Genomic DNA, 27,053 nt, shown 5'->3' on the forward strand with positions numbered 1-27,053 from the left:
TAGCAAAATTAAATGCCTCAGGGAGAACAGAAACCTGGATATCTGTGTGGCGCTAGTGCTGTAGTAGTGATCAATCAAGCTGGAAAACTCAGATGTAGATACACTGGTCACCTGTCTACAAATAAGAGCAAACCATTTGAACCCTGTGGCATCACAACAGACAGTCAGAGTCAGATCATTACTGCAGAATGTTTTAACCACTGTGTTCATATCCTAGACCAGGGTGGATATTCCTCTGTTATATAGATAACTGTGCTCTAGGTATCCTCACGGGATATGTGTGGATAAAACTTATTTATTTGTTGCTGAGATGGAGGGAAAAGTTAAAAATTGAAATACCTTAAATAGAAATATTTTATGTATGTATATTCCATTGATTTTGTGAATACTGATCAAAAAATGTAACCTTTTAACTTATCCGGTTGATAATTTTTCGGATTTACTTTTTTTATTGACATTAGTCGTATAATTGAAAGAGTTGCCACGAATAATATTGCCTTTGAATTACTATCTTACAAATAAAATTCAACTCTCTTCAATTATTTTTTCATTAATCAATATTTACATTTCACTTAATTTTGCACATAAAGTATATTGAAATCTAAAGCATTCAAAACGCCATATCACGGGAAGGAGGTTTAAAGCATGTGTTTTATTTTGACGTCACATACGTTGAACGCCGAGGTTGTGCAACGTGATAAGGTAAAATAAAAAATCACGGTCACGTTGACCAAAAGCAGTTACATTAATTGTACCTGTGCAAATAAAGAACATTATTCAAGCTCAAAAGTCCATAAAACAACAAAACATATCAGCAAAGCAAATTCGGACCTCAAAAACATCCAAGGTGGGATCAGGTGCCATGGGGGAGAAAAAATAATACATGCATTTTAGAATATAAATCACATCCGCTGTAAGGACAGAGAGTTTAAAACATGTTAACTTTCGAAATAAATCATTCTTTTTTTTTTAAAATATAGTCTCATAATTGGAACAATGTGTGCAAGCGAATTCTAATAACGCACTAACACACATTACTCAATTGTTTGCACACACCGTTGCAGTTATGAGATATCTACAAAAAAAAAATAATGCTTCATTGCTTAAATATCAAAGCATAAAACATGTATTCTCAGTCTAAGAGTTTATAACGTTAATGAATTGATGTTACGTAGCTACAATTTAATCAAACGTAAATAATTAAGAAAAGTATTTCTTGTCACTTCACTTATATGTTAATCCTGTTGTATTGAAAGATTAATTACGAACTACGAGTCAAAAAGGTCAAACCTTGAGAAAAACTTGTTTTAAAAAAATAATCATTAGATTATAGTAAAAAAAAAGAAATTTTATCTCAAAAAATTCAGGACAATAATGGTATGACCCAAATTTGGGCAGTTGAAGCATTATAAATTGTGAAGCGGTTTAAATTTAGAAAAACGAAAGCTGTTCCAACCCAAAATATATCAGTTTAATTTGGGTAGCCATTAAATTCATTCCTTATGATCTGACTTTCCATGTATGAGTGTAATAAGAATTCCGACAGTTTTTCCTTTAAAAATGTCTTTAAATAAATCTTACGTTTTAAAAAAAGTCAACTCAAGCGGTTTGATACGTTTTTGACGTAAGCCATGATGATCTAAATAACCACAGGTTATAAAATAATTTTTCGATTATTTTATATGGCGTGTAACTGTTACAAACAAAAATTGAATGACGTAAATATTTAATTGTAGAACAAAGGATTTTACTTTAAACTTACTCTGTCAGGATGTAAAGAAAATATTTTTTAAAAAGATAACTAAAAGAACAATTAAAATAGAAGACAGCTTTCAAAACATTGTTAAAAAAACGTTTGACAAAATAAGAACTATAGATAGACGTTTTTAATGTTCTTAGATAGACATTTTTAACATGTCAGAACGAAAGAAAAGTATATCTTTATTCATGGAAACTTCAAATATTAAATATATTCAATTATAATTATATAATATACTTATACTTATATAAGTATAAGTAAATATACTTATAAATAAAATAAAACAATTTTATTATTAAGACTAAACCATTTATGAAAATATTGCTGTTGAATCAAGTTCTTAATCTGAATACATGTACTTACATGTTTATATTAAACCAATAGTTGTTTTCTGTTTTTAATTAATAAATTTGCATTCCTCGGTCATGAAGGTGTATACGTATTAATTATGCATTTCATAATTGATTTTAATGTTTAAGATATGGAGAAGGGTTGCGAATCTGAATATCGGATTGTCAGCGGTTCAAATCACAGATCCTCTGAACAGATTTTTAAAAAACGTTTAATCAAGCAGTGGGGTATATAAGTCAAAGCTCCAAGTACATTAACGATGCACGAAAGATAACTCTATTTTTTAGATCGACAACAAACTCCACCGTATGACCTGTAAAGTTGTAGTGTGATTCATCTATATGTAAATAACAGATAAAGTACTGAAGAATGATTTATATGTCATTTCATCCGTATTGTAAGGAATTTTCCTTAAAGCTAGATTGTCTAAAAACTTATTATAGAACTTGATTCTTGCAAATTTATTTTGAATTTGAGCATTTTCAAGGTGTCGTTTGCAATTGAATATTTATAAAATATCTAATAAGTACAATCTGTACATATGCAATTAAAACAGTTTTTAAAAAAGAGATTTCCAAATTTTCTGCTTGTAACTTTTCATTTAGCAGCCTAAATCTTTTGGATTAAAGGCAGACCAATTTTAATGTCAAAACAATTTTTGGATAATAGATCATCTGTAGAAAATATGGATCCTCCCTCAGTGCCCAGGATGTGATCAGATGTGATATCGTGAGAACTAAAGAAGATGTATTGTGATTTCTGTCATGTCAAACTTTGTAAACCATGTATTGGAAAACACTTTGGGATGAATACGAAAAACATAAAATTTTATTTCCAAAAAAAAAAATCCACCTTTATTTATCCAAAGTGTGCAACACACCCAACCAAAACTTGTGATTTACAATGCAAGGAATGCGACATTCATGTTTGCCCTTCATGTTTTACCTCAAGTCAACATAAAGGGCACATTTTTTAGAATCTCCGAAATATACAACTCAAAGAAAAAAGATATCGCAAAAGATACAAGGAATTACAACACATTATTTCTCCAACATACGAAGAAATCACAAATGATCTAGAAACACAGATAGCTAATTTTGAAGGAGAATATAAAAAAATTAAAACAGCAGTGACAGAATATGGAAAACAATGGCACAGAGAAATTGACAATGTCATCATTGCCATGAAGAAAGAAATAAAAAGTTTAAAAAGAAAACACTTTGACATTCTCAAGAAACATACTAAGTAAAGCAAATACAGTCCCTTATTGAACAAACTCTGCAAAACCTAAAGGAAATTGAAGAATCAAATGAAGTGTCCTTGACCTTTCAATACAGCTCCAGAAACAAAGAATTTAGAAACTTCCTCCCAAGGTCCAAATATCACTGCCAATGTTTAATCCAAAACCAGTAAATGGAGAACAGATTTACAAGTTGTTTGGATCTCTTGCATCTTTATCTACCACAACAGAAGAAAATGGCTACAAACTGAAAAAACCAGAAACATCAAACAGAGAACTGCTGGAAGAACCAGAACTTATCACTACTATGGATACTGGGTATAAAAAACTCCGCTCTGTTGCCTGTCTCAGTGAAAAAGAAATTGGACAAGTGGACTAGTCAGTGATATGAAATGTTTTAACATTCAAGGTTCATTTATCAAGACAATCAAAACAAAATCAAAGGAATGGCCAGCTGATATAGCAGTGAAAGTTGATGGAGATCTAGTGTACTGTGATGGGACAACAAAGACAGTGAATAAAGTTAGGAATGGACAGACAGAGGAGATGATCAGATTGCAGGACTGGACACCTAAACAGCTCTGTATCACCTCCTCTGGTGATCTCCTTTTCCCAGTACATGATGAAAAAACACAATCCAAAGTTTGTTACTTACGCTCCAAAGAGAAACAAACAATCCAGTTTGATAAAAAGGGTAAACCTCTGTTTTGGCAAATAGAAAAATTAAGTACATCAGTGAGAACAGAAACCTGGATATCTGTGTAGCTGACTTTGGAGCGGGTTGTGTGGTGGTCAATCAGGCTGGAAATCTTCATTTAGATACACTGGTCATCCTTCTACTACAAAGATCAAACCATTTAAACCTTATGGAATCACAACAGACAGCCAAGTAATTTTAAAGACGGTGATAACCACTGTATCCACATACTAGCCCAGGAGGACATTTCCTCCGTTATATAGATAATTGTGATCTGAAGGATCCATGGGGATTATGTGTGTAAAAAAATAATCTGTTTGTTGCTGAGTGGAAAGGGAAATTAAAGAAAATTAAATATTTGGAATAGACATCTTTGTATGTAACTAAATAGATATATATGCTTGTATATAGGCAATTATTATGGTTTTTTTGGTTATGACTGTTTTATTTTGTAAGTTATAATTGTATTGTTAAAATATCATGTTTATTTTTCAAGTTATCAGAATAGATGGATGAAATTAGTTTCTTACTGTTGGTTTTCACTTAAAATTAATGGAATTAATTATAAATTTTAAGAATATTTTTTTTAAGTTTGATGCAACTTCTGTCATATTTTAGACATAAAATGATCAACAAACCTGAAAAAAATTATTGCTTTAATGAGATTTTTAAATTATATCTCTTTGATGTATGAAAAAACCTATAAAAATTACATATAAATTATATTAAAAAAATTATAATAATTATAAAAATAAAAATCGGCTCATTTATCTGTTTTTTTTTTGTAAAATGCTTTGATTTTATTTCGCATTATACATGACATTGTCACAAGTTGGTGAAAGGTGCACAGTTAGAGTTTGTGCTCCAGAGTGGCCGAGTAAGGCTCACATACGGCCCTGTTACTCATTGCAACTTGTCATCCTGGGTGCTATATTGCTGTTACCTCCCACATTAAAAAATCAATTTTTATGCGTCTGGATGAATGGTCCGGTAAGTGTATTGTTTTTGTCCTGTTGTTGTTTGTCGGTTTGTTTTTTGTATGCAAACTTTAACCTTTGCCATAACTTTTGAACCATGAAAGATGGCGATTTCATATTTGGTATGCATACTCCACTAGTTAGGCTCTTTCAAATTACACCAAGGTCATTGACCTTGTTACCTTGAATGTGACCTATATGCTAAAATTAGCTTTTTTGCCTTCGAACTTTAACCGTTGCCGTAACTTTCAACCATGAAAAATGAGACTTCATATTAGGTATGCATACTTCACTAATAAAACCTTCAAATGACACCAAGATGAATGACGTTAACCTTAAATGTGATCTACAGTACCACCGGACACAACCTAACACCCAGAGCGAACCCGGAGCGGACCCTGGGTTTTGCTTCCCGTTTCCCGGGGGCCGCTCCGGGGTTGCTTTCAGAAATTTTGGGCCGCGGGTGCGCTCCGGGTTCGCTCCGGTTGCTCGGGGTCAGCTCTGGGGCCGCTAGAGCGAACCCGGCTTCGCACTGATGCGTGGAACCCCCCTTTAATCCACCTCCAGTAAGCCCCGCCCCTTGTATATTCCAATACAGTAATGGTATTTTGGATCGATCATTGTTGTTCATGCGACGATGCGGACATGTACACTAGTACTGTACATGTGTACATGTAAACAGTGATATAATGGAGAACATTGATATATTTTCTAAAATTCAACTGTACATTCGAGGTAGATTTACATGTACATGTTTAATTGATTTCCATGATTTCTCGATCCCGAGAAATTCAAACTAGTTTAACAGCGGGTTGTAAGGCATTTATTTTTCTTAAGTTATAACGAGAAAACAAAAAAGAAGAGGACGAAAAGAGTGTTAAATTGATTTTCAGTGTATCGAATGGTGTACAAGTGAAACTGACGAAAGAAATCTAAACTAAATACCTTTTAAATTCATGATTTACTTAGTTTAAAAATACATTTGTTATTCCTTACATTTGCTAAATCGTAGTTTAAATGTTTGCTTAACACGTGAATTATGATATCGCATCTATAAATTACATGCAACCTTTTGTACATCTGATATATTTAGATTTCATTTATAGTTGTTACACATTAAAAGTCCGTAATAAATATTTACCGGACATTTTATTTAAAAAAAATTACACTGTATATTAGATCTTTTTCACGGTCAGAATTTTGGAGCGAGTATGATTTTTTATCAGAATAAAGAAAAAGGCAAAAAATAATTGTTCTCCTGACCTTATAAGAATATATTAATATATGCCCCCTAATTCACACACACATTGTCTTTAAAAGATTCTAATTATTTAATTTTTTATTTATGATTTCTCAATTTACGTGTTACATTAAATTATTCAAAATTTGCATCAAAATTATTGTTCTTCTTAAGCTTATTGATCTTCTTGGGCATGAAAAAATGCGTGTATATGAAAATCTTCCTTCTGGATGCACAAATTGAAGTCATTTCGCCCTAATGGTATTAACAAACTGAATGACTTCACCAGAATGAACGTGAATTAGACCCAATTCCTGATGATACTTAACAAGATTATTCTTTCAATTTAGTGTAACTCTACAGTTAGTTTGCGTTACCAACTCTCTAACAACCCACATAACTGTGTATTACTTACGTCTTTATTAATTACTTTTTCCTAATAATTAGTCCTAAAACATTTCAAAATTTATAATAAATCATAATTCATACGTTAAAATATCCCCTCTATATTATATTTCTCTGATTATTCTTACGCCATTTTGAGAGACTGAAACAATGTACGATTTACTAAATGTCGTGATTAATTAGCGTAATTAATTGTTCAATTAATATGTAAATTTCACTTCACCTGAGTATACCCCGATAAACCAGACATATTTCATAGCGGTCCGGATTTCTTTCTTTATATACATCTTCCTGTACATGTATATTAAAAAAAAAAAATAAATGCTGCAGCAGGCTTACTGTCGCTCTCTGTTAGGTTGTGTCCCTTCAGTACTGTATATGCTAAATATATATTTTTTGTCTGCAAACATTAACCTTCGTTAAATCTTTTGAACCATCAAAGATAGAGAGACTTCATATTTGGCATGCATACTTCACTATTAAAGGTCTTTCAAATGACACCAATGTCAATGACCTGGTGGCCTTGACTGTGATATACAGTTTATGCTAAAAATAGCTTTTTGAACCATCACCATATCTTTTATACAATAGAGATAAAGATGTCATACATGCATGTGTGTGGTATGCATACTCCACTAATTAAGTTCTTTCAAATGGTATCAAGGTCAATGACCTTATGACTTTGACTGTGACTTATATGCTAAAAATATTTTTTTTGTACCTTCGCCATAAATTTTGGACCTTATGAGATAGAGAATTCATATTTAGAATGCCTATTTCACTAATCAAGTTTTTTTTAAAATGACACCAAGGCCAATGACCATGTGTCCTTGACTGGAACCTATATGCTAAAAATAGCTTTTCAAATTTTGTTTAAAACCAAGGAGCAGAGATGAAGAATTTTAAAGAAGTAATGTATTTTATCTATATAATCAATAGAGCCCCACTCTTACATGTGCAGCAGAACCCCTAACCCTGGGGCCATGAATTTCACAATTTGGGTAGAGGACTAAATGCTAATTACCATCACGCAAACAGTTTGACTGCTTGTTGTCCAGGAGTAAAGAAGATTTTTAAAGATTGCATTAATTTTAGTGGTTTTGGCGCTACTCCTCAGGCTCCAGAGGAACAGAATCCATCAAATTCATGATTTTTGTTCACCTTTAACCAAAGATGCCTTATGTCAAAATTGGTTGAAATTTGTTGATTGGTTGCAGATCTAGAGAGGAAGCTGAAAATGTTCAAATGTTAACGTACGACGCACGTCGACGGACGAAAACGGATAGCAATAGGTCAGATTTACTAAGGTGATTTAAAAATACACCTGTGATTATGTAAATATGAAAGCCATAGTCCCATCCAGTCAAAAGTTATGGGCAAGGTTAATGGTTTTGCGGACAAACAGACAGACGGATGGACAGGTAAAAAAGTAAAAAAAACTATATACCCCCTCCCCCCCCAAAAAAAAAAACTTCGTTTACGGGGGCATAAATATAATATGTAAGCTGAAAACCTTTTCACAATCCAACATTTGTTGTTGTTTTTTTCAATTGGTAAAAAAAACCTCAAATCATCACATGTAAGTACTTGTTGAAAGGAGTAACACGATACTACGAGTATATGTGCCATTTTTGGTATGACGAAAACTTCTTTATACTACAACCCCCATTTTGTTAAGGTTTTGTTAACACTACCAAACGACAAAAGAAATTTTAAAGGTTTTCTTTCCCTGGTATCATAGGTCAGAGGCAATTTATTTTAGTCTTGTTTTTTTTTTCAAATTTATTAAACCATCTCTACTTTTTATGAAAAGTTTGAAACTTCATTCATAAAAAACCAAACATTTTTTTTCTAATTTTCTAAGCAAATGTTATTTAAGCTTAAAAGCATTCAGGAATGAACACTTTATATCATAAGGTTGCTTTATATTACCCGTATGTATTCGCCTAACAAGAATATTCCTACTAAAACGAATATTTTTGCATAAAAAAATCACCTGGGGTCATTTTTCTACGAAGTTAGTTCTCTACAATGCACACGGAGAAAATCGACCCTAAGGACATAATTTCTACAAAAAAGTGGGTTATTTTTCTACGTAGAATATTGACCAGGAGGTCACATTTCTACATAGAAAAATGACCCCCGGTTAATATTCTACGGAGGTCACTTTTCGTCGTTACACCGGCAATGGTGACGTCTCCATATAAGTGAAATATTCTGGAGAGGGACGTTAACCAGTATACAATCCATCAATCTAAAAGAAGGAAAAGCTATTGACAAACAAGTTCATGAAACAAGAAGAACAGTCTCATTTTAAGATATCATTTTCATTTTGCAAGTTCTATGGTCTAATACGATGACAATCTATCATTCATACTTGTTAGGCCAGATTGTATACACACTCAATTGTTTATGGCCCAAGATTAGTATTCATTTTTTCCAGTCACGACAAAAGCATGCGGTGGATGTGACAGGTTGTGGAAGGAGATGCAAACTCCTAAATGGCATTAAATTTCATCTGTTATGTTTAAAAGATCCATATTTGTTCTGTTCTTCATTTGTAATGTTTTTTTTTTAACTAATAAACCTGAAAGTTGTTTATTAACTTCATATTACATTTAAGTCTTCACTTGTGGTTGCTTTTACACTTATTCTTTGTATTAACAAACCACAGGCCTTCCATTCTTAAGATTTTGATATGATATGATAACATGTAACTAATGGGTCATGTGACCATTGATACCTTTACCGCACTCACCGAAATACAGTACTATATACTAATACTCGTGTGCTTCCTGTCATGATAGGGAAATAACGGAAAAATCCATCAATTCAGTTTATAAAATAATGGACTAACTCAACACTGAAGAATAAAATTGTACAAATGCATATAAAGGAATACTTCTTTCATGGAACTCTTATGTATAGTGGATATGTATATATAATTAACTCTATAAATGTGACGATTTTACGGTTTTTCACCTTATAACATATGGTCTAACTTTGGAAATGTTTCTGTTTGACTTCGTGTTTCCTGTTCTTATCTTTACACTACACATGTTTTAAGGTTATTCCCCTTAAGGACGTATCTTATTGAATTAGAATCAGTATATACAGTGTATTACAATCAGTTAATGACTTCCCTTTTTTCTGGGATGTGGAGTATGAGGTATCAAGATTGAATTGGACTGTACTGTAACAGATTACATGATGTTAATTGTATATAATACTTCTGTATATACTGAAAGTAATTGTGAAGTTTTTCGCATTAGGACTTCAATGTAGGTTATCTGTGATTCTGTTGATAATTTACAGGATATTGCAAATACTTTTAATAATTATTTTACGGATGTTACTAACAAGCTTCTTTTGAAAATGCCAAAACATTATTATGATCCTAATATATTATGTAATTTTGTTAGGTCTTAGCTTGATGAGGAAACCTTGTTTAGTATTCATCAAATTGAGGAAAGTGAAGTTTTTAACATGTTAAATTCTCTAAATGTCAATAAATCAGCTGGCATTGACTTTATTGGGCTGCGTCTTTTGAAACGGGATCCCCAAATATATATGTAAACCTATAACTCATCTTGTTAATGCTCGCATAGTAAGTGGTATTTTCCCGACAAATTTAAAACAACCCAAAGTAACACCTATTTTTAAGAAAGGTGACAAAGCTGACCCGAATAATTATCGTCCTATTTCTATTCTACCAACTGTATCTAAATTGATAGAAAAACATGTAGCTAAGCTAATACAAAATTTCACTAATGAATTTGATCTACTAACACAATCCCAGTCGGGATTTAGGGAACTCCATTCTTGTCAAATTTCACTTACAAAACTAACAGAAAGTTGGCTTTATGCAATGAATCGTGGTGAACTAATCGGTATTACATTTATACATTTTAGTAAAGCATTTGATTTGGTGAATCATGATATTCTTCTAGAGAAATTAACCCATTACAAATTTGCCCAAACGGCTATAAAGTGGTTTAAATCATATCTTTACGATAGTACCCAGTGTGTTAAATTTGGAACATGTGTCTCCAATACTCTACCCGTCACAGCAGGAGTACCACAAGGGTCAATTTTAGGTCCACTTTTATTTTTATTGTACATAAACGACCTTCCTTTAAATGTAAACAATTAAAATATTGATATGTTTGCTGATGATGTTACTTTGTACTTTAATAATCATAATGCAAGATGTTTAGAAAATACACTATAAAATTCAGATCTTTGTGAAATTGAGAAATGGTGTGCTCAAAATCAAATGGTATTAAATGTAGATAAAACGAAATGTATGTTAATGGGAACACAACAAAGAAAATCAAAACTAGAAAATCCAAATTTACAACTTTATGCCTCAGACAAAACAATTGAAATGGTTGAAACTGTAAAAATTCTTGGTGTACATATTGATGATAAGTTACAGTATGCGAATCATATTGATTCGGTTTGCAAAACTTTAAATTATAAGTTATTTACTCTTCGTAGGATTAAAAAATTTCTCCCTCTTCATACCAGGAAACTATATTACAATGCTTATATTTTACGATCTATTAACTATTGTATGACTGTTTGGGTAATGCCCCTAAGAAGGACATGGACAGACTATTTAAATTACAAAAAAGGGCAGCAAGGATTATTCTTGACGCAAGTACTGATTCCTCACCTAAACCACTATTTGAGAAACTTGGATGGTTAACTATTTATGAGCTATTTGATCTGTACAAATACATATTATTATACAAAATTTTCAGCGGAATGACTCCCGAATATCTTCATAATTTATTTGAATTTCATTCTTCAACTTCCTATAACCTGCGATCTGAAACTAATTACGATCTTAAATTACCAAAATTTCATACAAACTTATTCAAGACCTCTTTTCAGTACTCAGGTGTACATCTATGGAATAAACTTCCACAATACATTAGACTCACTCAATCTTTACAAGCATTTAAACGTAATGTAGAAAATTACATTATCAGCTGTCGCTCAATTACTTGAGCATATGTTTATGATCGTCATATTTCTGTATTGTCATATTTCTGTACATGGACACTGTATTCATAATTTGTGATTGTAATTCCTATTATATATGATGAATTGTATCTTGTATCTTTTTATAATTGATGTATAGAGGGCCCTGGGGAAGAATAGTGCATGCACTAACCAGGTTACCTTCTTTAAATAAAGTTTTATGATTATTATTATTATTATTATTATATTTTTTCCAAATGTAGTAACATTTAAATGTGTAGTATACTGTGTTCCAGTCTTGATCGTTTTATTTTATCTGTAGATATTGTTGTTGTATAAAATGAACATTTGTTTATTATAAAGAGATATAAAGTTCAAGTATTATCAAGTATGCCCAATTTGTTTTTAATCATTGGATACGTTATCTATAAATTTAAATCAATCATGTTAATTGAATTGTGGCTGTAAAATTTTGATTAAGAAGTGTATAGTACTGTGCAATGTTTCATTGATGATTCAATAAAATGTGTAACTGTTGGCATAATACATTTTAATTATTACAAGTTTTTCATCCATCATCTTTTATCCATAATGACAACCTAAATGTTAATTTATATAATTATTTTGATAAAAATTACTTAATTTTTGCGACACCTCATTTTCGGGAGACAGCCATTTCCTCTTCATAAGCGAGATACAATTTTCATGAATTGTGGTTATTGCACTATATATAATCTATAAGAAAAATTAATATATGCAAGAGTGACATTTTAGCGAGCACACCATATTGTGTAATTACGAGAAAATAAAGCTCTTGCAAAAAAAAGTGATTTACAGTATATGAATATTATTTTGATACCACTTGAGCACACTTTAAAACCTGTCTCCTCTATAAAAATTTTGATTTCTCGATTAATTTTTATACCCGCACTTTCTAAAGAAAGTTCGGGTATATTGTTGTTACTCATGTCCGTCCGTCCGTCCGTCCGTCCGTCCGTCCGTCCGTCCGTCTGTCACACTTTTCTTCCCTGAACTCCTCTTACATTTTACAAAGTAGCCTAATCATCTTTTGGGAGATGGTTGGTGGTGTCATGTAGATGTGCAGTAAGGTTTCGGAATTTTGATTTTGCCCCGGGGGGTCAAATGGGGGTCGAAAAATGACGTTTTTTATGCAAAAAGCCTCGTCTTCCCTGAACTCCTCTTACATTTTACACAGTAGCCTAATCATCTTTTGGGAGATGGTTGGTGGTGTCATGTAGATGTGCAGTAAGGTTTCAGAATTTTGATTTTGCCTGGGGGGGTCAAATGGGGGTCGAAAAATGACGTTTTTTATCAAAAAGCCCCGTGTCTTCCCTGAACTCCTCTTACATTTTACACAGTAGCCTAATCATCTTTTGGGAGATGGTTGGTGGTGTCATGTAGATGTGCAGTAAGGTTTCAGAATTTTGATTTTGCCTGGGGGGGGGTCAAATGGGGTCGAAAAATGACGTTTTTATGCAAAAAGCCCCGTCTTCCCTGAACTCCTCTTACATTTTACACAGTAGCCTAATCATCTTTCGGGAGATGGTTGATAGTGTCATGTAGATGTGCAGTAAGGTTTGAATTTTGATTTTGCCCCGGGGGGTCAAATGGGGGTCGAAAAATGACATCTTTTATGCAAAAAGCCCCGTCTTCCCTGAACTCCTCTTACATTTTACACAGTAGCCTAATCATCTTTTGGGAGATGGTTGGTGGTGTCATGTAGATGTGCAGTAAGGTTTCAGAATTTTGATTTTGCCTGGGGGGATCACATGGGGGTCGAAAAATGACGTTTTTTATGCAAAAAGCCCCGTCTTCCCTGAACTCCTCTTACATTTTACACAGTAGCCTAATCATCTTTTGGGAGATGGTTGGTGGTGTCATGTAGATGTGCAGTAAGGTTTCGGAATTTAGATTTTGCCCTGGGGGGTCAAATGGGGGTCGAAAATTGACGTTTTTTATGCAAAAAGCCCCGTCTTCCCTGAACTCCTCTTACATTTTACAGAGTAGCCTAATCATCTTTGGGGAGATGGTTGATAGTGTCATGTAGATGTGCAGTAAGGTTTTGGAATTTTGATTTTGCCTGGGGGTCAAATGGGAGTCGAAAAATGACGTTTTTATGCAAACAGGCCTGTCTTCCCTAAACTCCTCCCACATTTTACACAGTCGCCTAATCATCTTTTGGAGGATGGTTGTTGGTGTCATGTAGATGTGCAGTAAGATTTCGGAATTTTGATTTTGCCCTTGGAGATCAAATGGGGGTCGAAAAAGGACGTTTTTAATGCAAAAAGCCCTGTCTTTCCCGAACTTCTCCTTCATTTTACACAGTAGCCTAATCATCTTTTGGAGGATGGTTGTTGGTGTCATGTAGATGTGCAGTAAGGTTTCGGAATTTTGATTTTGCCTGGGGGTCAAATGGGGGTCGAAAAATGACGTTTTTTATACAAAAAGTCCCGTCTTCCCTGAACTCCACATTTTACACAGTAGCCTAATCATCTTTTGGGAGATGGTTGGTGGTGTCATGTAGATGTGCAGTAAGGTTTCGGAATTTTAATTTTGCCCCGGGGGGTCAATGGGTAAGTTTAAACATGCAATGTTTTTTTATGCAGTCTGCTTTTTCCTGAACTTCTCTTACATTTTACACAGTAGCCTTATCATCTTTGGGGAGATGGTTGGTGATGGTCGGGGGGACTAATGGGGTCAAAAATGATGTTTTAAAAATGTCTTAAATCATTTCTTTAAAACTAGGCGAAATACAAATTAAAAGGGATGGAGGTCAAGATCACAGGAATGTGCAAGGTGAAGTTGAGTAGCTTCACTAATACATATCAGCATATTATGTTTGATAAAAAATATCTTGAATGATTTAATGAAACTGAGCTTAACACTTTTTCTAAAAAAGAGAGGTCAAAGGAAAGGTTGGGGCCAAAATGTTGTTGCAGTTGAAAAGCTTATATCAGTATGAATTTACTATTAGCATATGAAGTTTGATAAAACTATAATTAATGGTTTATTTAAAACTTAGATAAACACATATTTTAAAAAGTGAGGTCAAGGTCAAAGGAAAATTCAAGGTCAAAATAAGTTGATGTATTAATAGCTCTCAGCAGTATGTATCAGCATATGGAGTTTGATAAGTATATCTTGAATTGTTTATTCAAAACTGATCTAGACATTAATTTTAGAAAAGTGGGTCAAGGTCAAAGGAAAGGTCAAGGTAAAAAGAGTGAAGCATTGTAAAGCTTACATCAGTATGTATCATCATGTGAAGATTCATTACACAACTTGAATGGTTTCTCTAAAATTAAACTAAACACTAATATAAAGAGAAGTTAAGTAAAGGTCAAAGGAAACGTCAGGGTCAAAAAATGTTGCTGCAGTTGGATAGTTTACATCAGAATGCATCAACATATGAGCTTTGATAAAAATATCTAGAAAGTTTCTTTGAGCCACGATGGAAAGACAGATGGAAGGGTGGAGGACGGACATGACAAAACTATACAAAAAGTCATGTATTCCTAATCATGGTGTGGCATAGAAACTTGAATCTATATTATATGAGGATGTTTCCATCTATCAAGATTATACAAGCAAATTCAAAGAATTGTGGTCCTCTGCTTTCTGTGTTTTAGTGAATGGGATGCTATAATTTATGGCAGATTGTGTCTACAATATGCACCCCTATCATATATCAATTTTTTAAAATTGGGTCAAAGGGGAAAAATCATAGCATGCTCTGAAACATTTTGTTGCAGGTAATGTACATGTCAAATAGGAAAGTCCTATATCTCTTTTGAATCAAAAGTCATATATACATGTACAATATAATATTTTTGAAAAGTAGGTTAAACTTCTAGGTCAAGATCACAGAGTCAAAAGTCATAATATATTTAGAAAAGTCTTTTCACATGTAATGTACATGTATAATTTAAATGCCCTATCTTTTCTCTTTCAAAACGATCAATTTAAAATGTTAATTTTTGGAAAGTAGGTAAAACTTTAAGGTCAAGGTCTCACTTGGGTTAAAAAATCATAGTATATCTAGAACGTTTTGTGGCAATGTACATGTCAAATATGAAGGCACTATCTCTTATAATTCAAAAGTTATGACCAAGGTTAAATTTATTGTGACAGATGCACATACTAGCTGTCAATAAGATGGACAGACTGACAGACTAATGAGATTTAATGTCCCCTCCCTTCCCCAAAATGGGGGACAATAATGCCCTTGCTGTTCTTGAGAAGAAGATTTATGATGGAAAAAATCCCCTGCATATTTCTTAACGCAAATCAATATTGTGTTTTTATGTCATTTTGTTTGTTGTTAAACATCCCTCTCAGGAATTTTTCACTCATATGGAGACACCACTACTTGAAAAATAATGAGGACAAATTAGATTTGAGGTCAACATTCATTTTAGGAGTTTTTAACCATTAAGACGTAAAGAAATATTAACTCGATCCTTCCCCTCACCCCTTCCCAGACCCCTGTTTGTTCATGTATGCAAACTACTACTTGTTTTTACATTTAAAAAAATGTTTATACAAATAGTTTAATGTGGTCCATCTCTGAATGATTTTCATTCCTAATTCTAGGAAGATAGGTTGACACAAATTCATGAATAAAAGTCAAGTAATCTTATCATTGATGCACTTTTATTTAATTTAATGCAGTCATATTAATATTGTGAACATTTCTAGGAGAGTGGGGATGACCTCCAGGGGTTCATAACCTTTATACCATTAAATTTACATAACATAATAACACAAAAAACAAAATTATGTATAGTCAAATGGAAAAAGTTTCCTACCATTTAGGAGTCATATTATCATTTGTCATTACAGGGACAGGGAGTGGATTGGGAGAACCCCCCCCCCCCCCCAAATTTGCAGGACTATAATATATACTGAAGCAAATAAAATGACTTTGGATGCCCTCTACCCTAGAAAACAGACCCCCACCATAACTTCTCCTCTTTTTTGCTTCTCAGGAAATTCTGGTCTGGAAATCCCCCCCCCCCTCAGGGGCTAGCCAAAAAAAATTCTGTATCTTGTAACTGAATGTAACGTCGATAACGGGCTAGAATGTGAAATTCATCTTATTGCAGCATCGGATGACCTTTGATCCTTTAAACTTTAACCTAGCCAGTTGCATTTAGACTAGATCTATTTTACCCAAATTTATACCAAACTTGTACTTACCGACTGTCATTATAAGGTCCCATAAACTTCATGAAATATGATCCAATTAAAACACAAAATAATTCCTACTGACATACATGCAATGATGTGTACACAACACTAGTACTGCACGTGCAGTGCTATATAAAAATGATAATGGTAAAACTAGTACCCCGGTACTTAAGTTAGGTAGTACGTAACGCATTAGCCCAATGTGATGCAGGTGTTCAGATTCATGTATAGTACAAGAACAAATTTAAAATTATCACGTACAAAATATGTTTTATCATAACTTTGCCATCTAGGCCTATTTCCAAAAACAGGAAAATGGTGTGTATGTGTGTATGTGTGTTGATGGGAGAGGGGTGGGGGTTGACTAAATTAATTGGGTATATGGCCGCTTTCAAGGTTTTTCTGCCCAATCAAATATAAAAAAAGTTTGTACATTTTGAAAAAATCATCAAAAACGCTTTACACTAATTTGAAAAATATTATTTGTTGTTGATCTATATGAGAAAATAGATTTAAAATGTTCCAATTGGGTCCTATCACACCTAATTTACATCATTAATAAAATCCTGTTGTTTAATTTCAGACTGGTAATGAATTAAGAATATGAAATACCTATAAGATCGAGGCCTATGGGTCACATGGTCACCTGAGAATATTTTGCTCAATTTGATGAATATACATGTATTATGTGAATTATTGAATTATATTGATTTTTCCTTGGTAAAGCCCAATTTGAAGGAGTGTGCATATAGAGGCAAACACCATAGTGCGGGTATTACCGTCTCATGACAGCATCTAGTTTTACTTGACAATGGTACATGTACTTATTATATATTTCAATTTTCAAATAAAAATCTGTAAACTTCACTTATAAAATGAAACTATAAATTTAATTTAGGTCAAAATATCAATTGAATAAATTTTCTGAGTTAATTTTGATGATCACACTTAATTTTTTCATGTTTATTTTTAAAATTTTAAACATTGTGATGCAAAGATGCCATTCCTAAAACGCAAAATTTTAAAGTTGTCAAAGTCTGTTCAGTTTATTGTATTAAGGCCTGGTATACATGTCAATTTGAGCTCTTAAAAAAATCTAGTTTGGTATTTATTATTTTCTCCTCAATCTTTATAGATCCAACTGTTATACGTGAACACCGACCCTTTAGATGAGACCGTAAAAGTATAAACCAAGGTCCCGTGTAGCAGGAAAATGACACACCCCCACTACTCAATGATCCTGATTGTCAAGTATACAGGTCATAATTTCCAAGCCTCCATCGGCAAGTCGTGGCGTCTCCATATTAGTGAAGAATTCTCGAGAGCGACGTTAAACAATAAAGATTTTTTATGAACACTGTTGAGACATTAAAGAACAGGGATAATTTTTTAATCTCATGAATCTATACCTAGGCCAATCAAAGTTGGATAAAAAAAAAACCGAAGTATTAAACTATAATGAGGAAAAATGCGTGTCATTTGCACAAAAGGATCATCGTTGTCAAGTTTTATAACCATAGCGATTTTTTTTTATAAATAAGAATTTATTACGTTTATATAATATTAATTTTTTATTTGTATATTACCTAACTATTTGCTTTTTGGAATTAAAATAACTTTGTTTTCATTTTTCTGAGCAGTGATAGACGGGAAACGTCGATCTATATTATTTTAGCTACATCTCAACTATTTAGGGACAATCATGAATGGTATAATAAAAAGATTGTTTTTTATGTTCAAAGATTTATAAATGATAATAAAAATGGAGCAATGTGGGTCTGAAGATCTTCAGATTAGAGATGAGTGAACCAAAGGTATTTTAAAACTGAGGAGTGGGAATCATAGGCATTTATGAAAAGTAAAAAATAAGGGAGGAGTGGTCTCCAAGTGGGTTTAATGCTGTAAGAGCGATAACTCTAATTTTCAGAATGGCAATAAACTCAGAAATATGGAGATGGTGAAACAGGGTCGAGACATTTTTAAATGAAAAAAAAGAGAACTGATGAATTCCTTTTCACAAATATAAGGCAAGTTTCTCAGTGGCTACCATGGTAGATATTATTATTTCGAAATTATTCATAGAAACTGTTCGTTGCTATTCTACTTTCGTTTTATGTATAAATTTTCATGATACTTTTTCGGTGTCGTATCATTCTGTAGATCCTAATATATTTATTTAATTGATTCCAACTATAACTTCTTGTAATTTCAAATTAACAAATGTGATCGATACATTTTTATGGTATGTTAAATATGTACATACCTTTGGTACCCGTTTGGGGGTTCGACCAGACTGGTTATACAAGGATGATCAGGAAGTGCTATGAATATTCATTTAGCAGTTAAAAATACTATTCAATTAAATGCTGGGCTAATTTTAATACTTAAACATTTCTTGATTTATAGAACTTCAGTCTGCAGAAAGTATGGATCCCCGCCACAGTGCCCAGGATGTGATCAGATGTGACCTTTGTGAGACAGCTATAGTTCAGATGTACTGTGATTTCTGTCATGTCAACCTTTGTAAACCCTGTATTGGAGAACACATTGCTGATGAATATGACAAACATAAAATTGTCCCATTCGAACAAAGAAAGTCAACTTTGATTTATCCAAAGTGTTCAACACATCCAACCAACACTTGTGAATTAAAATGCAAGGAATGTGACATTCCTGTCTGCCCTTTATGTTTTACATCAAATCAACATAAAGGACATCATTTTGTAGAACTGTCAGAAATATACAACTCAAAGAAAAATGATTTAGAAAAAGATACAGCAGAATTACAAAGCATTATTTCTCCAACATATGAAGAAATTACAAAAGATCTAGAAACACAGATAGCTAACTTGGATGGGGAATATGAGAAACGTACAATCGCAGTAACAGAACATGGAAAACAATGGCACAGAGAACTTGACAATGTCATCAACGCGCTGAAAAAAGAAATTGAAGATTTAAAAGACAAACATTTTGACATTCTCAAGAAACAAGCAAAAGAAGTGAAACAAATACAGTCTCTTATTGAACAAACTCTGCTCAACCTGAAGGAAATTGAAGAATCAAATGAAGTGTCCATGACCATTGAATACAACTCCAGAAACAAAGAATTCAGCAAACTTCCTCCTAAAGTTCAAGTATCACTACCAATGTTTAATCCTAAACCAGTAGACAGAGAACAGATTTACAAGTTGTTTGGATCTCTCATACCATTATCTACTACAACAGACGAAAATGGCTACAGACTGAAGACACCAGTAAAATCAAGTAGAAAACTGTTAGAAGAACCAGAACTTACCACTACTATAAATACTGGGTATCGAGACCTTCGTAGTGTTGCCTGTCTCAGTGAAGAAGAAATTTGGACAAGTGGAGAAGTCAGTGATATGAAATGCTTTAGCATTCAAGGTTCACTTATAAAGACAATCACAAAAAAATCAAGGGGATTTCCAAATGATATAGCAGTGACGGGTGATGGAGATCTAGTGTACTCTGATGGAAGAGAAAAAACTGTGTATAAAGTGAAGAATGGACAGACAGAGGAGATGATCAGATTACAGGGCTGGGTACCAGTTAATCTCTGTGTCACCTCCTCTGGTGATCCCCTGGTTACCATGTACAGTGATGATAAAACACAATCCAAAGTTGTCCGTTACTCAGGCTCCACAGAGAAACAAACAATCCAGTTTGATGAGGAGCGTAAACCTCTGTATTCAGGTAATTACTACATTAAGTACATCAGTGAAAACAGAAACCTGGATATCTGTGTGGCTGACTGTGAAGCTGGTGCTGTAGTGGTGGTCAACCAGGCTGGAAAACTTCGATTTAGATACACTGGTCATCCTTCCGCTTCAAAGAACAAACAATTTGAACCCTGTGGCATCACAACAGACAGTCAGAGTCAGATCCTGACAGCAGACTTTAATAACCACTGTATCCACATCCTAGACCAGAACGGACAGTTCCTCCGTTATATAGATAACTGTGATCTGAAGGAGCCATTTGGTTTATGTGTGTGTATAAATAATTTGTTTGTTGTTGAGTTCGAAAGAAAAGTTAAGAAAATTAAATATCTGGAGAAGATCTTTGTATATGACTATATATGCCTGTGAAAGTGTATAGGGTGTCATCATGACTCTATTTTGTAAATAAAAATGTTTCATTATGTAAGTTATAATTTTATTCTGATTTATGTTGTTTAAAATTATCTTTCAAGTTATCAGAATATGTAAGTGTAGATTACATCAACATAAAGAAATATAATTTAGTTGTCACAGCAAATTGTAATGTCAATGAAAGGATGTTTCATTGTTATGATAAAGATAAAACTTTGGATATAAATATTATTATTGTATTATCTGCTGATTTTTTAATGGAATTAATTGTCACTCCTTAAAAATAATTCTTTTTAAGTCCTTATGATTGTAGCAACTTTTTACATATTCATGATATTTAAGACATGAAATATTTGAGAAACTTGAAGGAAAGTATTACTGATATATGATTTCTAAACTATTATAGCCTCTTTGATGACTTTGAAATTACCAATAAAAATACGCGGGTTATAGTTAAGGCAGCACACAGATCAGAATTCGGCGAATTAAAACTTTGTCTATATTATGTAACACTTAGAAATCGGAAAAGTCATGGATAAAACTTTTGCTATCATTATGCCTTCTATAGACTTCAATGGGACTTATACTACAGGAAGCACTTCACCACGACGTCACCACGACGTCACCACTTGACGTCTATAATTAGAAAAAATGCCGTAATGAAAAAGTGAAAAGTTCAACACTACCCCGGGATAATTAATTTAAATTTGTAATAATAGCTATGTAAAAACATATCTGTGCCATGAAAAGTGCTGCTACAATCCTACTGTCCTATCACAGAAATAATTATTCAACACTTTCGGACGAAACCTTCCCAAAATATTTACACTTTTTTCATAAGATCGAAAAAATTGCATCAATTCCCGTACACCATACGATTCTAGCAGCACTTTCTAAAATCAATAGACTAAGAACTTTAGATAGAAACAAACATTAAATTTTAAAGTGTGCGGCGTAGTGTTTAACTTTTGCAACTTTTTTGTTACGAAAGACAGAGGAAAGGCTGATCGGCGAGTAAACACCCTGTCTGCTTTTATTTTACGAAGAAATAGTAGAAATATATGAGCATACCTTATTCAGCTTTATTCCCACATGAATCACACATGATATTCATTGTAAATGCTTTTAAGAAGAAGTTGTGGTTTTAGCTTTATTGCGCCCTAAAAATGTAATGATATCAAAAAGTTTTGAAACTGGCTTAAATATTAGTTAAATAAATGACTCTGATAAGTCAGGAGAGAATATGGCATGAAGGTTTACCATTCCGCAAATATGACGTCGTTAATTTGAGGGATTTCTCTATATTCAACAGAAAAAGCCTCAAAATACCCATTTTTAAAGGGGGATTTTCCTTTCGAAAACAGTGTCCACAGCCGTCGCCCACGTTAATATTTTGATATTTTGTGCAAAATTCAATAACAAATCACATATCTCAAGATCTTTTTGGGCGATGCTTGTGGACAATGTTTTCTGAAAGAAAATTCCATTGAAAATTGGTGTCTTCTGCAACTTTTTCAGAAAATATGGGAAAATGCACATGTTTATGACGTCATAATTACATTTAAATACACATGTGAGAGAAATGACTTGTATGATTTTTCTGCATTGAATTTCAATTATTGAAAAAGCATGAGTTTTCAACTTTTCCATCAGTTTCATATTTTAGAAAATCACAGGGCAAAATTTGTATGGAAACCATCCTTCTTTTTTCCATTTTTTCAAGTTTTTTTTCTGAAATGATGAATTCTCGTTACGTTTCACTTTCAATCTGCTAGTGCATGATCAACAGTTATGACGTCACGGGTTTGGTATTTAACCCTATGATAAATACAGGGACCCAGAAACGACAAAATTCCATTTATATTTTGCCTCTGCATACTTGATTTTTTTCGACCTCAAGTCAATTTAGATATCGATTTTAAGAAATTGCTATCTTAAACTTCACGTATATGCTTTTTTTGACCTCATATCTATTGCCAAGTAGAATTTTGGTTTAACCTTAACATACCTGCGTATGCCGTATGTTGGACATTTAATTGATTTTTTTTTTTGTTTAAAAAATTAATGCTTTGATTTTATATAGCATTTGTATTTGGGAGTATGTCCTTAATTATTTTTCCTCATTGCCTGTGTGGCACAGTGCTGGATTTTCTAGTCAAGAAAAAAGAGTTGATGATTAAGTAATGGGTTCAAAATTTACAAGACCAGTCCTTTGGATGCGTAAATCAAGGTCCTTTTCACAGTAGATGTTAACAAAAAACCCTTATTTCGGTTTTTTTTTTTTGATATTGGGGGATGGAGGGTCACAAAGGGGGTCAAAATTTCAGGTTTTTTTAAAAATTCTCCTCAAATTTCAAAGGGGGACCAAAATTTTTTCAAAGGGAAGTTTGGAAAAGTAGAAATCTTCGAAGTCTGTTAGTCATATTGATATGAAAGTATCCTCAGGAACTTCAACCCACATTGAAACTTTTCAAAAAAAAACTAATTTGTGATTTTTCTTCGCCAATGTGCTGAAGTGTGAATTATGGCCAATAGGCCTCTTGTTGGCCGATAAAAATTTCAGAATCTTAGGGTAACATTTAATATATATTTTGATTTTAGTCTAAAGATATGTTAATGGGTCCTGACTACTTGACTTCAAATTTCCTATCAACTTCCCTTCTTATTAGCAATGTACCCTTATCACCTATGTGGAATTTACTCTCTGAGTTGATTCAGAGCAAGAGCATTCCTACTTACCAAGTTTCTAAATTAAGGCAAGATATTGACAAACAAGTGGATGAAACAAAACAATTCATTTAAAGACGTCAACATCATTAGCAAGTTGATGACAATTTCATTAAGTAAACTTTTACGTTTTTTGCTCTATATACACACTGAATTGTTTACGGCCAGGGTTTTTTCCCCCTTTTTTTCAATCACGACAAAAGCACAATTAAGGGGGATGTGACCGGTTTTGACACATTTAACTAAGGGGCATTAATATTTGACCATCGATACCTTAGCTGTCTTTGTTTATAAAAATTTCAAAAAAATGTTTTATTTTTTTTCGATTAAAGACAATTTATGATTACTTCCTTTACATTTTAATTCATGTACAGCAAACACTGCCCCCAAGATGCTGTGGGTTAGATTGTGACACATTTGTGAAAAATTTAATCCTTTTAATCTTACATTTAAGAAATAAGGATCAATTTTTTTTTTGGGGATGTAAAACGGGTTGGTCCGTATAAATACCATATCCGAAAGGCTTTATGGAAGATTTGATCATTTGCCAACCCGTTTTACATCCCAATATAACTCAACTGATGATACCTTATTACTTATATTTACATTTGTGACTTATTCCCCTTTAAATTTGCCTGTTGTGTTTTATTGTGAAATGTATTATTTTTCAAACCCAACGACATGTATGTAATCCACTGAACGCGCGTCGACCCTTTATGACGTCACTGAGAAATTACGTCGAACGTTTATCCATACGAACATCTATGACCTTTTGACCCCGTACCTGTATTTATACAGTTATAAAAACGCTTGCTTTCAGTAGTGTTATATAAAGGTAAACATTTGCAAATGTAAATATATACAAATATAAATAAGGGTGTGTGTGTGTGTGTAAATATTGGCTACAGTTTTCCAAATAGCATTAGATGTTGATAGACAAATGTTGGAAAAACATTGGACAAAAAAAAACTTCTTAAAGCCTTTGAAGCTTAAATTCTGGCATAAAAACGAACTACATCTGAGTATAACTGAAGTACAATTATATACAACATGCCTTGTTAACTTATAGAGCATGGATGTATTCAAATGAACAAAATGGGCGTTTGTTATTGTTTTAAATATTTTAATATCACATATTAAGAACAATATAATATTTCTCTTAACACATGTACATATACACATTCATTTTGTCTTTCCCCAAAAATTACACATAAATCAACATTACAAATATCTTGCACACATTACCACCAAATTCATAACTTTTATGAAAATTAGTTAGATCACAGTTTTGTTTTATTTAAAACATAGACTTCTAGAGTCCTTATGTATTTAGCCGTTGACACTCTTTGATAACTCCTTCTGGTGGTGCCTCATGGACTCCAAACTTTTGCGATGAGGTGGACATACCACGTGTGTTGCTTTGGCAGTGATTAGTCCTAACGAGACCTGAAAATACAGGAAATGTTGTCATAGTTTAATATTTCATGTATGTAAAAGAAATCAATATCTTAAAAGAGCCCAATGGTCATTATTTTCAGCCTATTTATACGCCTCCTCAAAAAGAAGAGTTTCTTTAGGGAATTAATCTTTTCTATGGTAAAAAAAATTGATTTATTTCATAAATTTTATATAATTTTTTCAATTCTTACTGCTAGGAAATTAACAATTCAAAAACGCTTTAAATATTCAATATTTCACATAAGAGACCTTTCTTGATCATGAAGCCTCCTTAATTTTGTGTGGTGGATCCAAACTTCGTCCATCTTTCAAAAGGCCAGACGATGTGTGTGGCTATATCTACAACTTTTCTTAAACTAATAATGAAAGAAAGGGCATGACAAATTATCAGAATTGAAATGCACTTTATAAACAGCAAAGATTTTAAAAGGGTTTTTTTAGTTTATGCAAGTCTGTGTAGAAAAAAGTATATTTAACAAAAAATTTGACCATATAGCATTCAAAACAGAGAGTGTGCTACAATGAAAATTTTTTAACACCAGCATTGAGTAGTTGCTGGGAAAATTGAGACAAAAATTTGCTATAGGTATTTGCATGTATAAACAGGAAGTTGACATCAGATTTGTATATCACCATTTGACATACTACTCGTAAAATAAATTATGTGTTAAAATTTTTAAAAGCATTTGAATGCGTAGTTACTGAGAGAAACTGCGTCAGAAATTTGATGTAAACAGATACATGTTAGACTAGTACAGACATAGGTTATCAAAGATTAAAAACTTTATCGAAAAGTGTTATCTATAATAAAGTAAATCTCACTTATATTTTTTCTTTAAGCCATCATTTATATCAAAACCATCAAGTTTGGTTTTAATTAAGGCTTAAAAGTTATTGAAAAAATGATAATGGACCTACTCAAAAAGTTTAACCTATTCACTTATCAAGAAAATGTTTTAAAACCAACATCCGAAACAAATCCGAATGCAATCCTTAGGTGCATTCCATAACATGCAAGATTAATTAGGAGCTAGTCCAAAAATTACCCCTTTCACTAATTAGAAAATGTGGGTAAACCCGAAGCAAATCTAGAAATGTTATACTATTTTTACTTTTTGGTAAAAGTATGACTAATATTTACTCTGCCAAAAAAGTGCATAGACGTAACATACAAAGCAGAATAGAAGGGGTTTCATCTGTAGAATTGCTTATCTATTCATGTTTGGTCCCGTTGGGCTTAAGGGCTTTTAAATTAACTTTAACCTGCTCCAAAGGTTTTACCTGGACAATACAGTTTGAAAATTATTTAAACACAATTTGAAGGATTAATCAAGTTTAAAACTGTTGATGTCGCTGTTAATAAAATTTAAATTATAATACTTTTTAAGAAAGTAAAAGACAAGGTCAAAGAAAAAAATCAAGATCAGAAGGTATCATGAAATTGATTAGCTCTCATAAAAAGTTCGCTTTTAAAGTTTGATGAGAACATTACGAATAGCATTTTGAAGCTTAAAAAAGAAATGTGTAAAAGTTGAGTGAAGGTCAAAGGAAAGATCAAAGTCAATGAATATTGACGAAGCCTAGTTGTTCCATCAAAATGATTAATTATAAAGTTAGATAAAAATATCTTGCAAAGCTTCTTTGCTAAAACAAATTAAAAAAAACGTAAGATCAATGTTAAAGGAAAAGTTAAAAATGTTGCTTCAACGCATTTGTATAGCTCTCGTCAATACGTACATGTATAAGCAAGCGAAGTTTAGTTGAATTATCATCAAATTGATACATGTAATTTCTTTGATTATGATCTAAGCGCAAAGTGTTTCGAAAGGATGGAAAACGGACATGAAACACTTTATATAACAAGGCCATGTAATTAGCGGGCAT

At 32.8% G+C, this 27,053-nt stretch overlaps 1 pseudogene; it reads left to right on the plus strand.

Moving 5' to 3' along the window:
• The first annotated feature begins 12 nt into the window (after positions 1 to 12).
• On the plus strand, positions 13 to 20,981 carry LOC134276308 (uncharacterized; annotated as a pseudogene).
• Positions 20,982 to 27,053: the final 6,072 nt, after the last annotated feature.

Source organism: Saccostrea cucullata, unplaced genomic scaffold (assembly GCF_032062105.1).
Source record: "Saccostrea cucullata isolate Sc308-1 unplaced genomic scaffold, CSIRO_AGI_Scuc_v1 ctg6560, whole genome shotgun sequence".
NCBI lineage: Eukaryota > Metazoa > Mollusca > Bivalvia > Ostreida > Ostreidae > Saccostrea > Saccostrea cuccullata.